The sequence below is a fragment of the Monodelphis domestica genome, chromosome 3 (genome assembly GCF_027887165.1).
Source record: "Monodelphis domestica isolate mMonDom1 chromosome 3, mMonDom1.pri, whole genome shotgun sequence".
Classification (NCBI taxonomy): Eukaryota; Metazoa; Chordata; class Mammalia; order Didelphimorphia; family Didelphidae; genus Monodelphis; species Monodelphis domestica.
In genome coordinates, this window is record NC_077229.1 from 494,002,077 (window position 1) to 494,016,420 (window position 14,344).

The following is a 14,344-nucleotide window of genomic DNA, read 5'->3' on the forward strand; positions in this document are numbered from 1 at the left end:
TATGCTTAAAATCCAACTATATGTAACAGAAATCCAAAGTATCACATACTGTCCTTTTTTAGGTTCTTTATGTATAAGTTCATCATAAAATATATAATACATTTATAACATTTAGCTTTATTTTATATCTTTATATTATTCTTATATTATATATAATTATATAGTATATATTATTTTATTATATTATATATGTAATATAATACATAATACATTATAAATTAATATATTAGTGTATGCCATATTTAGATCATATATTTATAAATTTTATTTATATATTTGTGAAATTTTATAAATATATATCTACAGCTATACACAACCTATATAGTTTGTTTGTTTACTTCTTTAGACAATACTACAAAGAACATAAGAAAACATATGTTGAGAGGCATGTGTTTGTGTCTAAGTTCATGCACATGAACATATTTGTCTGGAAGGGGGGAGCTGGCTCAACTCCATGGAAGAGAAGAGAAAGCTAATGAGTTTCAAATCTTCCAGTCTGTGGGGAGAGATAAGGTAATAACATTTGAAAGATTAAATAATTCAGCGTTGAGATGGCCCTCCACTCTCATTGTTATGTTCTCAATTAGAGCCATTGAGTCTCCAGGCGCTTTCAGATAATAAATCCTGGCCAGTGAGGCTCCTAAGCGTTCTTGGCCCCATTCAAATGCCTTTCTCTTCTGGCCCTTGGAAGCAGCTAGGAAAGGAGGGCTTGGCTCCCTTTCTTCTGGTATTATGCCAAGTGCAGTAACGGTTAGGGAAAGGTGAGCTCAGAAACTCGCTAGAGAGGCAGTTTTCCGGGTAAAGCCCAAGTCTATGTCGTCTCAGAAGACCCTCACATTTATATATTTCTATTTCAGAAAGTCGTCTTTTATGTCTTTCCAGTTTCCAAAGTCCTTCGAAGACCTCTGGGGAATCCTTAGGGGTCCATGCTTGAGGAGGTGCTGGTGGGCACGGACATAGCTTCTAGCCCTTCCCTCCTGGCCCCGGGGCAGTTTGAGGAAGGAAAAGAAACAAATCTATCCAAGAGGAGGAAAACAAGAGAGCACAATACCCGTCTAATTTGTTCCCACACACCTCAGCGATGCTCAAGGTCCCCCCGCTCATGTAAGCAGGTCTGCTTTGCCTCTAGACAGAGGCTGAGAGCAGAGCGTCTCTCATGGGCAGGCAGCCCAGGGCAGCCCAGCATGAGCTCAGAGTACATCCTGTCTTGGGTGGAGTGTGATCCATTTCTTATTCCATTCACACCTCACAACAGAGAGGAGAAGGTCCAAGAATTCGTTTCCCCTGGAATTCTTGGACCTTCTCCTCTCTGTTGTCCAAGAATGCCTACTCTCCCCACCAAGGGACTATTGTTATAGGAGAATCTGTTTCTCTGGTTCAGGGGAGGGGTTTTGTACTCTGGTCTTTGCTATCCTCAGTAAATGTCCCTTTGGTAAAAGATAATTAATATACATTATTTAAATAATTTAAGTAAATAAATAATAAATCAGGGTCTTAATCACTCAGTTCATCAATATAATAAGGGAGAGGCTAACATTAACTGGACTTGGATACTGGGGAGAACCCCTCAGAATAGGGGCTCCAGTGGATAGCATTAGGAAGATATAGAATTCCGTAGGAGTAACCGTAGGACACTGAGATGGGAGGTGGAGATGTAGCTAGCCTTCTAGGGAACTGGATTCCTAAGTCTGAGTAGAAGTTGGGAGAAGGGCCCTTAGAGATCATAGAGTTTACATATATCTATGAGTCTACAGAGATAGAGTCTATCCCAAATGAATATAAGATAATTTGGGGCGGGGGGAGAGGGCACAGCAGTCAGGGTATTCAGGAAATGCTTCAAGAAGGTGAAACCAGGATGAGAATTAAAGGCAACCAAAGATTTGAAAAGGCAAAAGATAGTGAGGGCATTTTTGATACTGAGGACAATACATAGAAATGGAGGTTGGAAATGGAGTATCATGGGTAGAGGGACAACAAGTAGGTTCTGAGGATTCTTGTTGTTCAGTCGAGTCTGACTCTCTGTGACCTCATTTGGAGTTTTCTTGGCAAAGATATTGGAATGGTTTGCCTTTTCCTTCTCAAGCTCACTTTACAGATGAGGAAACTGAGGCCAGCGGCATTAAGTGACTTGCCCAGGGTTACCCAGCTAGGAGGCGTCTGAAGCTGGATTTAGATTCATCCTAACTCCAAGCTAGGCATCCTATCCATTGTGCCACCTGGCAGTACTCTAGACTATGGCACTCAGGGAAGGAATGTGTAAGGGGAAAGACAGCAGTGGAGGAAAGGAGAGTCTTGGGGTCCATGATGCAACAGAACCAGCCACATCTGCTTTTAGAAGAGTTACACCATCAAGGGCTTTACAGTCCTTCAGAGTGATCATGCCCACGCCCTAGCTTCCATGTCTGTAGACACTGAGCTCAGCAAATTGCTATAAGCACTTGGAGCCTTTCATATCCTTACTCTGATTGGCCCTCTTCCCGGGTTCCATGATTTATTGCTTTAGCCCTTGGCTCTGATTCTATGCCCCCTCCCTTGGGGCCTATTGCTGCCTTGTTTTCCCAATTTTTTTGTCTTGCTATGTCACAAAGACATGGTGTTTGCCTCTGGCTCATTTGGACTCCATGTTGACTGACCTGAAGCTGATCTCTTGGTCCATTTCCCCTCCTTTTCACTTCAGACAAATCCCAGATCCTACCTTTCTCCTGAACTACTATTTGTTAGCTGGCCTTTGATTTTGTTCAGTCATTTCAGTCATGTCCAACTCTTTATGATTCCATTTGGGGCTTTCTTGGCAAAGATATTGGAGTGGTTTGTCATTTCCTTTTCCAGCTCATTTACAGATGAAGAAACTGAGATAAAGAAACAGGGGCAAGTGACTTTCCCAGAGTCACATAACTAATAAGTTTCTGAGGCCAGATTTGACTTCAGGAAGAGGAGTCTTCCTGATTCCAAGCCCAGTGTGTTAGCCATTGTATCACTTAGCTGCCCCTAAACCCATACAGTTAAGCCCTGAGAAGTATTAGAATATGGTGGAAAGTGTCTGAATTAAGAACAGCTGTCTTCAAAAATCCCAGTTTTAATTACTACTTGTGGGCAAGTTGCTGGGTTTAGTTCCATCATCTATAAAATGAGGGAAATGGGTTATTTGATCTCCAAAGAACCATCCAAGTCTATATCCTAGAAGCCCAGTGAAGGAAGTGGAGGAGTTGGAATCAGATCCATCTGAATTAAAATCCTGCCTTGGATACTTATTCGCTATGTGGCCCTAGGTAAGTAATTTAACCTGTTTCTTTTACTTTTCAATAAAATTGGGATACTATTACTTCCCAGGATAGTTATAAGAATAAAATGAGAACATTTTTGATAATTACTTTGTAACCTTAAAGAACTAGATGGTGAGAAGGAGCCTAGGACCTCAACTGATATCCTGGAAAAAATTTTGGCCATCCCACATGAAGTACCTTCTTCTGACTTCCATTCAGAGAGGAACACAGGCCAAGTGGACCAAGCTAGGCCCTGGAGGATTAGTCAATCAGCCAGGATTTATTCATTGCTTACTACATGCAAGGCAATGAAGATACTAAGATGAGAATGGCACAGTCTCTGACCTCAAGATGCTTACATTTTCTTGGAAGGACCATCATTGAAAAAGTATATTCAAAATATAGAAAAATAAATACATCATCAGGGAGGGCACTAGCCCCTGGCAGGGTCTTAGATCAAGAAAGGTCTCAGAGACTCAGAAGAACACAGACCTTGCCCTCTCCCTTACCCAGAAACCTGGAATCATGGTTTTTATCCTAGGAGTGCTGCTGACACTACCCTTGGCAGAATAAGGGCCAGTGAGAGAGGCAGAGAAATAGACACTTAGCAAATATTTGACTGGTGAAACTTAGAGCTGAGGAAATTTGATTTCAATTTATTTTTTTGGATCAGGGTCTAGTGTTTTGAGTAGCAAGCTGGCTTTTCTCTCTGTTCTTTTAATTCTATTTTTTTTTAAATTTCTAGAATTTAGAATGCCAGGCCTGGAATAAGGAAGACTCATCTTCTTGAGTTAAAATCTGTACTCAGACACTTAACTAGCTGTGTGACCCTGGGCAAGTCACTTAATCCTATTGACCTCAGTTTCCTCATCTATGAAATGAGCTGGAGGAGGAAATGGCAAAACACCCTAGTATCTTTGCTAAGAAAACCTCAAATAGGGCCACAAAAAATCAGATACAACTGAAAAATGAATGTAGAGTAGTCTTTCATAAGATGGAAAAGAAGGATTTACTTCCTCTCAAAAATGAGAAGAGGCTACAGCATCTTCTCCAAACACAATGAATTTATAAAGGAAAAAACCAAGGGATGTGAATGGTGACTGAGGATATTTCAGATGAAGAAATAACAATGTTCCCTCATTACAGTCTATAGTTCTTGTGTTTGTTGACTCCAGAGGCCCAACATAAAGCAGATTGCCTACATCCACTGAAAGCTATTCTGGCATGAGAAATTTCTGCTGGATAAAGCAAAACAGATGTGAGAAAGGAAAGATTAAATTTTGTTATGAGTGCACCCAGACTTTCTGAAAATGTGTATATTCCAGCACCTATCATTTTTATGTGATTCTAACACATATCTAAAAGGTTGATGAACCTATATAGCTAAAAGCTTGAGACAGGAAGTAGAAACACTAAAGTAATTATTTCTGCAGAGGAGAAACTTTAATAATGCATCCACATTTCATTTGTATGTGAATTTTTTTCAGTTGGGAAAGCCTGCTTATTTCAGCTGGGGACAGGTGGCTGGCAATGTGGACAGAGTACAAAAATGAAAGCTAACAAGACCTGAGATCAAATCTTACCTCAGACACTTACTAGTTATATGATCTTGGACAAGTCATTCTGACTCCCTTGGCCTTAGTTTCTACTCTATAGAATGGGGATAATACTAGCACCTGTCTCCCAAGGTAGTTGTTTAAGATCAGATGAGATAGTACATAAAGTACTTTGCAAACCATAAAGCACTCTATAAATGCTAGCTTTTATTATACCCAGAACGTTAGCAGAAATTAAATAGCCACTTTTTTGGTCTGATGCTGCCTGGAAAATCCAGATTCATATCTATTTATCTGTCCAAACTGTTCATGTAAATAAGGCTTTATGTTAAACCATATAAGCATTCATAATTGCTCTAATAAATGTCACTCCAGGAAATTTTTGTCCTTTTACTATTCTGTTGTCCTGGTTGATATAGGAACAAACTTCCTTGGAAACAAGAAAGCACTCAGAAATTAAGGCAGTCAAGATTTTAGTCAATGAATAACCAATCAACTATTTTTCAAGTGTGCCACAGGTTGGTGGAATGGAGAATATAAACAGTAAAAGCAGTCAGTTGGAGTAGCTAGGTGTTGCAGTGCCAGACCTGGAGTCTGGAAGACTTACCTTCCTGTGTTCTAGTCTAGCCTCAGATATTTACTCTAGGGTGACCATGGGCAAGTCACTTAACCCTGTTTGCCTCAGTTTCCTCATCTGTAAATGAGCTGGAGTAAGAAACAGCAAACCACTCCAGGACCTTTGCTCCAAAGAGGGTCATGAAGAATCAGTTACGACAGAAACAACTCAACAGCAATAGGGACAGAGGCAGCCGGTACCAGGGAGTAGAATGATGCTATTGCCTTTGGAGTCAGAGCAGCTCCATTCAAATCCTAACTGAGTTACTTTCCTACCTGTGTGTCCTTGGACAAGTCATTTAACTTTCACGGCCTCAGTTTTTATAAGATTTCCCCTCAAGTTATTCAAGTCCTGAATTATTTCAGTTCAGATTTAATGGATAATAACATCCCGGCTCTCTGTAGAAGATTGCTGCACCAGCAGGATGCACTGAACCAGACAGTGTCAGATGTGAATACCGAATGACCTACTATGGAGTTTTTGGGCACCCTTGCTGGAGTTATAGTGGGAGTGGGTCAGGATTACCAACGACTACAACAGAGACGGATCTCCCTAACTGTTTGTGGCAATTCCACTATTTACTGTGAGAACTTGGGAAGCAGCAAACTTACTAATTTGCTTTTGTGTGAGTGACCAGGAAAAAAAAGTCAATAACACATAATGTGCAAAACAGCTTTGTCTAGAGCCCCCTTGGAGCTGAGGATCATTGGGCATTGGTGGGTACTCCAGTGCAAATACCATAGGGCACAACAGGGCTACTATTTTTTCTTTTCTTTATTTTTAAATTAATTAATTTGTTTCTTACATTAAATTTCCCAGTTATCTCCTCCCTCCCCTCTCCATACAAGAGAAGTCATCATTGACAAAAATCAATCTCTATCTCTCTCTCTCCTTTCTCTCTCTCTCTCCATATATATATATATATATATATATATATATATATATATATATATATACATATATATGTAAGTATGTATGTATATAAACTATGTCTTGTTTATTTCTACTTATCAGTTCTTCCTCTGGAGGTAGATATACCCAAGTCATTCTTCAAGCAATATTTCTGTTGTATATAATATTTTCTTGGTTTTGTTTGTTTCACTCTTCATAATTCCATGTTGGTCTTTCCATGTTTTCAAAAAATGGACATGCTCATCATTTCTTATGGTGTAATGGTATTCTTTCACAAATCCTATGCCACAATTTGTTTAACCATTCCCTGATTGATGGGCATCCCATTACCAGTATGGTATCCGGGATCATTCTGCCCTCTGATGTTTTGTGGGGTTGGGCTAAAGAGAGAGACTGAAGACGTGGAGATGCTAGGAAGGGAAGGCTGGGATGAGGTCGCCTATCCCTAAAATATAGCAGCTTGGAGCTATCTAGGCATTTTTTTAATGGACAAGGATGGTACCTATGACACTTGTCCTATGACATTTGGCCCATTGGCAGAGGAAACCCCCTCCATCTTTAGGGGATATATAGGCAATGCTTTTTTTTCTTCCCTGTTCCTCTCCCCCACTCCACCAAACAAGGACTTGTAAGGCTGTGGCCAGGAATTTTCTGAGATATCTTCATAACAACTGGAGCTTGAGTCCAGAGTTGTTAAAAGGGAGAGTCTTTTGGTGTGCTCAAGAAAAGATTTTTGGATGCAGGGGATAATTATTTTTTTATTTTTAAGCAGCCTGCCAGATTTGAAGGTTGAAGCAGGAAATCAGAGAGACCTTGGGATGTCAGGGGACAATTATAGACCTCTGGAGAGGGAATGGATCAAGAAATGGCTAGAGGTGTTTTTCAGGAGTTTGCTAAACAGCAAAAATTTAGGAAAGAGTTGGAATACGTTGCTATATCTAAATGTGATGAAGTACTATTGAGTAGTAAGAATAAAGGAAAGAGATGATTTCAAAAAAGGCATGGAAAGTCTTGTATAAACTGATGCAGAATGAAATCAGCAGAATCAAGAGAGCCATTTATTTGTTGTTTGTTTGTTATTAAGTCTTTTCAGTCATGCCCAAATTTACATGGTCCCCTTTTGGATTTTTCTTGGCAAAACTGGAGTGATTTGCCATTTCCTTTTTCAGCTCATTTTACAGATAAGGAAACTGAGACAAAGGGAGTTAAGTGTCTTGCCCAGGGCCAGACAGATAGTAAGTGTTCTTTCCTTCTCTAGTTCATTTTACAGTTAAGGAAACTGATGCAGACAGGGTGAAGGGACTAGCCCAGGATCACACAGCTAGTAAGGGCTATTTCCTTCTCCAGCTCTTTTTACAGTTGAGGAAACTGAGGCAAACAGGATGAAGTGACTTGCCCAGGGTCACACAGCTAATATATTCAGGTTTGGGACAAGATTTGACCTTAGGAAAATAAGACTCCAGGCCTGACAGTCTATCTGCTACTCCACCTAGCTGCCCCAATTTATAAGAACATTTTATGCTATGACACTGATACAAAAATTTGCAATTTTGAGAGTTTTTATAAACAGATGCCAAATGAAGGGAGCAGAACCAGGAGAACAATTTCTACGATGACACACTGTAAAAATGAACAACTTTGAAAGTTATAAGAACAAGGATCAAAACAGTGACCATTCCTGATGCCAGAGGACTGATGACAAAACTGCGATTCACGACAGAGGTCATGGATTGAGGATGCAGAACAAGACAGATGCTTTTGTGTAACAGACATTGCAAGAATCTGTTTCACAAAAAATTTTTTCTTTTTTTTTCTTCAATGGTTTGGGGAATAGGAAAGAAAAGATATTTCTGTACATTTTTTTTTTTAAAGCAATGGGGGTGATTCAGAAGTAGAATGTTACATGCACTTTCAGAAAAGGTCACAGTATTGTTAGTTTGACTTAACTGATGTACCTTGTTACAAGAGACCTCTCATGAAGTGGGAGCTGCTCCCATCACAGTGGTTCTCTTCAGGGACAGATTCCCAGAATGATTGAATTTCTGGGAGCAAGGAAGACAGACACTATCGAGCAGGATATCTTTACGGCATGGTTATGAACCCTTGATTGTCTCACATTAGAGACAGTGCTTGGAGGAGGGGATAGAGGCTGGTGCAAGCAGAATGTGACTGGAAGTCTGTCCATGACACACAGAGAGGTAGATTACTGGAGAAAGCAAATCACCGCACCTCTGCAACCCCTCTTGAACTTCTCTCCTATCTTCTATCATCCCTATCTCCCTTTGCCACTGATTATCCCTCAGGTAGAATGCTGACGGGCTCCTTTTATTCACCAGCACTGCCAGTAAGACTCTGTTCTTGAATATTCCAGCTAAATGTAGGTGGAAATTAAAAAGAAAATTATGGAGATAATGGATCAAAACAGGGAACTGGGTTTTGTTCAGTCATTCTTCAGTCATGTCTGACTCTTCATGAGTTTTCTTGGCAAAGATAATGGAGTGGTTTGCTATTTCCTTTTCCAGCTCATTTCATAGATGAGGAAACAGAGGCCAACAGGATTAAGTGACTCGCCTAGGGTCATATAACTAGTAAAGCCACATTTGAACTCAGATAGACCCAAAACTCTAACCACTGAGCAACCTAGTTGCCCCAATTGTGTTTCCCTCAGTGCTAATATCCTGTCCTCAGGATCATTGTTGCTAGAAAGAATATCCGATGATAATTCATATTCATATAACCTTTTAAGGTTTATAAAGTACTTTTCCTAATAATAATCACATATAGAAAGGAAGGAACACAGTATGTTTTGAGTGAAGGGTTTGCATTGTGAGTAGAGTATCCATATTTTTTGAGTCTGTTCAAACATTTTTTAATCATGGTAGTCAGTTGCCAATAAATATCTTTGACTTTGTGGTCTCATTAGCTCTCATGAATACATACGCTTTGTAAATGAAGCTCAGATCACTATATCCAGTCCTAGTCTCTCTCCTGGGTTCCAACACTTCTTTACCTAAGATGTTAAATAACTTGCCCAAGGTTATGCAGTTAATATGGGAAGCTAGACTTGAAGATGGGTCTTCCTGGTTCTGGTGCCTCACATTTCCTCCCATATAGTAGGTGCTTACTAGATGCTTGTGGATTCATTGAAGGTAGGCTCTATACTTACTATGTCATGCTGGTTCCCATTATTATTACTATGATGAGGAGGGTTGTTTCAGTCACTTTCTGACTCTCTGGGACCCATTTGGGGTTTTCTTGGCAAAGATATTAGAATGTTTTGTCATTTCTTTCTCTAGCTTATTTTACAGATAAGTAAATGGAGGCAAAAAAGAAGGTTAAGAGATTTGTCCAGGGTCACACAGCTAGAAGTATCTGACTGTGCCACCTATCTTCCCTTGAAGATTATTTTAAAAGATATCAAAAATTAAACAAATACATATGAATATAATTATTTAGCAAGAACTTTTATATTATGTATGTATTTTAAAATATTTATTATATGTGTTTATGTTTATACACAATATATATTATGTGTCTATGTATGTGTATATGTATGTGTATGTGTGTGTATTTATACACACATATATAGTACCTTACAAATGCTCATTGTCTCTTTTTAGAATTTTGTGCATTTAGGCAGACAGAAGGGGAGAGACAAAAAAAAAACCAGAAAAAGACAAAGAAACAGAGGGGAAAGAATGGAAGCTTTCCTCATTTTCTTCTGATCTGAACGATACATGAAATCTTTTTTAAAAATTGTTTTCAGCAAATGAAGTTTGCATCATGGTGACTGATCAGAGCTAGCACAAAATTATCTCCATGAAACACATTCCTGGATCATGATCCATTTAAAAAGAACAGAATCAACTGAGGCATTATCTAAGCAAATCCAATTTTTGCATTCCAAGACTTCTTTTTCCTTTAGTTTTCTGTATCAATGGTGACGTTTCTTCTAAACTTTTAGGATTTACAAAGCACTTTTCTTTTTACAACCCTGTAAAGTAGAGCATCTGAATACTATTATACTCCATTTCATGCTGAGAAGCAAAGAGAAAGGTTAAGTGGCTTGTCAAGGAGCCTATGTTAAAAGTCAGAATTTGAACTCAGCTCTTTCAACTTCCAGTGATGCGAAACAGAAAAGTACATTTTGCTTGCTATAATATTTTCATTTATTTTGTGGTTCTTTTCCTATTTTGCTGATCTGTATAATATAATCAGAGATGCCTGCAAAGTCACCATCTTTGAAGGAAGATATATATACAAGGGGGGGAAGAACTGCATAATGGAAAATATTTATTGTTAAGAAAGGCTTAAGCACATGAATTCAATAATCAGATGCCAGTTGGGGTCTGAATGCTTTTTAAACAATATATTCACTTAAACAATTCAAGCTGAAATTAAACAATTCAGTGTATGCATCTCAACTATGAATAATCTATTTTTATGTTCCCATGTATAATTCATTATGAAATGTCCTGAAAAGCAGCCTAATAAGTACTAAGAACTGGCCTCTGGTTTCAGAGGAATGATCAGTTAAGATATTGAATGAAGAATTTATCCTCTCTACACAGAGAAACAAAGAAAGAGCCCTAGAGTGAGGGTTGTGAGGTCAACCTCCTGGTTGGTCAAATCCTAGTTCTGTCCTTGACCAGAAGCCATATACCTTCCAGGCTACATTTTTCAGATTGGTAACATGAAGTAGTTGGAGCAGGCAGTCTCCAAAGTCCCTTCCAGGGCTAACATTCTCAAATTTTCTCATAATTTTCTAAATTTTGGAGGGTGGCAAATCTGTGCATCTCATTTCTTCACGTGTCAAATGAGAACTTAAATCCTTGGTAGACATATACGTACTCAATAAGACTGAAAATAATCAGTATCAGTTTGTGAAACCATGAATCACTATGACAAAATATTTCAGAAAAACCAGACCACCATATCCATCATAAAAGCAAAGTTAAAAATTTTATATTTCATCATATTTGTTGCATTATTTTTTTCTAAAAAGCACTCAAGAGGGAAAAATCTTAAAAATATGGAGCTAAAATACAAAGCCACTCTGGGCATAACTAATATTCCCACTATCAGGGAAACAAGGCAGCGGAACTGTGGGGGCAAGATGGAAGCATTCACAGATACTAACATAAAAGACCCCCCACCCACATGAGCCTATACCCCACCATGAGGCTGCCTGCAGCAGTAAATATAAACTTGGAGATCTAGAAATTTTAGCATATTGTTTTTATAGGCTGATGAATACTATAACTGAAGAACTTATTGCTTTAGAATAAGCAATAATAATAACTGCTGGCATTTATATAGGACACCAAGACTGACAAAGTATCCTAATCTCAAAGCAACATTATAACTACTATAGAGATTATTATTGGTATTTTACAGATGAGGAAACGGAGGCTTGGAGAAGTTAACAAATTATAAAAGTCCATGATTGCTCAATGAGTATCAGGAGGTAGGATATAAATGTAGATCTTTAGATCTTCTATGCCTGCCCCCATGCCATTCTGCCTCTTCCGAACAAGAGTACAAAAGCCACATTAGACATCTTTGAGGCAGAGCAGTGAGGTCCCCCAATAGCATTCCTAGGGGGCTCTGTCTGGGTGTTTTTGTTTGTCTGTTTGTCTATATTGTCTGAAGAATTTCATGTAACTGACTCTCCTATAAGCGACCTGAAGTTCTAGGAACAGAGGTTTGGACCACGCCACATAGATGGACTCTGTTGTGAGGTCAGCATCCCTGACAACATCTTCTGAGCCCTTCCTATTTCTTCAGTGTGTCTGCATCAGTATTTGCCCTGGTGGCAAGAGATCACAGGACCCTAACGACTACTAAAATCCATTGCTTAATTTAGATTTCTTCTCCTGAGTAGCAAAAGAAACCATAAATTTTTATATTTTTGCTCTTAATCTTTAAAAAAATGATAGGATAACAGTAGCCACTTTTACGACAAGATTACAAAGTGACAGTCTCTCACTGGAAAGAACCATTTCCTAGAACTTTGGAATCGAAAGGGAAGCCCCTTTGCAAGGTAACATATTTTTGTATCCTCAGCATTGAGCATAATGTCTTGTATGCCGCTACGGTTCAGTCGTTTAAGAAATATCTACCCTTTGTGATCCCTTTTGGGGCAAAGATACTGGAGTGATTGTACCAATTCCTACTTTAACTCATTTTACAGATAAGTTCACTCAGTATGTGGAAACATAGATGTATATACTTAGAATTTCCTGTGTACATGTAGAGTTATGTGTACACATTTATATGTCAATAAAGACGATTTGCTAAATCTTTAAAAAATACATATTTTCATCTTCATCAGGTTGTGAAAGAAGACACTTAAGACTAGAGAAAAATTCATGGAGGAAATAAAATGAAGGATGGCAGTTCCTTCTATGGCAGTGGATAGGCTAGAAAATGCTTCTTAAATTCTCCCATTGGTCAGCTCCTTCTGCCGTTAGGACTTTAACTTAACTTTTAAACTATTTTTTAATTGTTTTACTTTTGAACACATGGCCTCCTGTGGATCGCTCAACCCATCTTCCTTACCTCTCTATACATGCTTCTTGCCTATCGTTTATATGTTGTCTTCCCCTATTAGAATGGAAAGTCCTTGAGAGAAGGACTCGGTTTTTTTTTTGTTTGTTTATATTTGTATCCCCTGAATTTAGCACAGTGACAGGCACATAGGGAGCTCTTATTAAATGCCTGCTGTCTTGTCTTGCCTTGAACGGAATTTAATCTTTGACAAGGGATCATTTAACTGCTTGAATTCTTCCAGATGATGAAGTATATTGTTTGTTACAAGTTCTTTGTGGGCAGGAAACCTATCTTATACTAATTATGTATTCTAGATGGTGGTGCAGGAGGTAAAAGGTTGGACTCGAAATCAGGGTGATTGGCATTCAAATCCTGTCTTGGACACTTACTGGGTCATGTGGCCCTGTGCCAATCACTAAACCTCTCCCAGGCTCAGTTTCCTCATCTGTAAAATTGGGACAATAATAGTATCTACCACAGTTTTCTTGTGAGGGTCAAATGAGTAACAGGTAAAGTGCTTTGAAATCCTTCACATGTTTTATAAATTAAATACTATTATTTGGGCCTAGCAAAGTGCTGAGTGTATATATGTATATGTGTGTGTGTATATATATATATATATTTTTTTTTTTTTAAAAATAAACCCTTACCTTCCCACTTGGAGTCAATATAGTGTATTAGCTCCAAGGTAGAAGAGTGGTAAGGGCTAGGCAGTGGGGGTTCAGTGACTTCCCCAGGGTCACACAGCTGGGAAGAGTCTGAGGCCAGATTTGAACACAGGACCTCCCATCTCTAGGCCTGGCTCTCAATCCTGAGCCACCCAGCCGCTCCCCTGAGTATATTCTTGATAAATACTTGTTCATTAATTTATATGAAGCTACCAAAAACAACCTTTCCCCACCCTCTTTCTCCCTCCCTCTATTCATCCCTCCTCTCTTACTCTTTCTCCCTCTTCTATCTCTCCCCTTCCTCTTCTCTCCCTCCTTCCCTCCCTCTCCCCTCCTTTTCTCCATCTCCTTCTCTCTTTTTCCCTCTCCCCCTCCCCTCCTTTTCTCCGTCTCCTTTTCTCTTTCTCCCTTTCCCCCCCTTCTCTCTCTTTCACACACACAATATTGCTTCTTCCTTTATAAAATAAGGGGATGTTGAACTGAACAATATGTTAAAATCCTTTCAAGATTTAAATGCTACAACTTCTTCTCAGTGACCCTCCCACTTCCTGTTATATTCCTGGTCCTCTCTTTTCCAGATCAATGCCAAATTAAGTTTTGAAGTTTGGTCCACTCAAAATGTGAAATCTGACTATATGTGAGGGCCATTAAGAAAGGAATTCTTAGCCATCATTCTACATCTCTAGATGGTTAATAGAGGAAATTACTTTCCAGGATCACTTAGTTGCTCATGTACCTTTCCCCAATTTGTTTTCTTCTTGAACTTTCCTCAAAGAA

General features: G+C 38.9%; 1 protein-coding gene across 1 annotated transcript in view; it reads right to left on the reverse strand.

Annotated features, from left to right (window-relative positions):
* ARSB (arylsulfatase B) overlaps positions 1-14,344 on the reverse strand; it is a 248,481-nt gene that overhangs the window by 60,179 nt on the left and 173,958 nt on the right. The window lies entirely within an intron of this gene.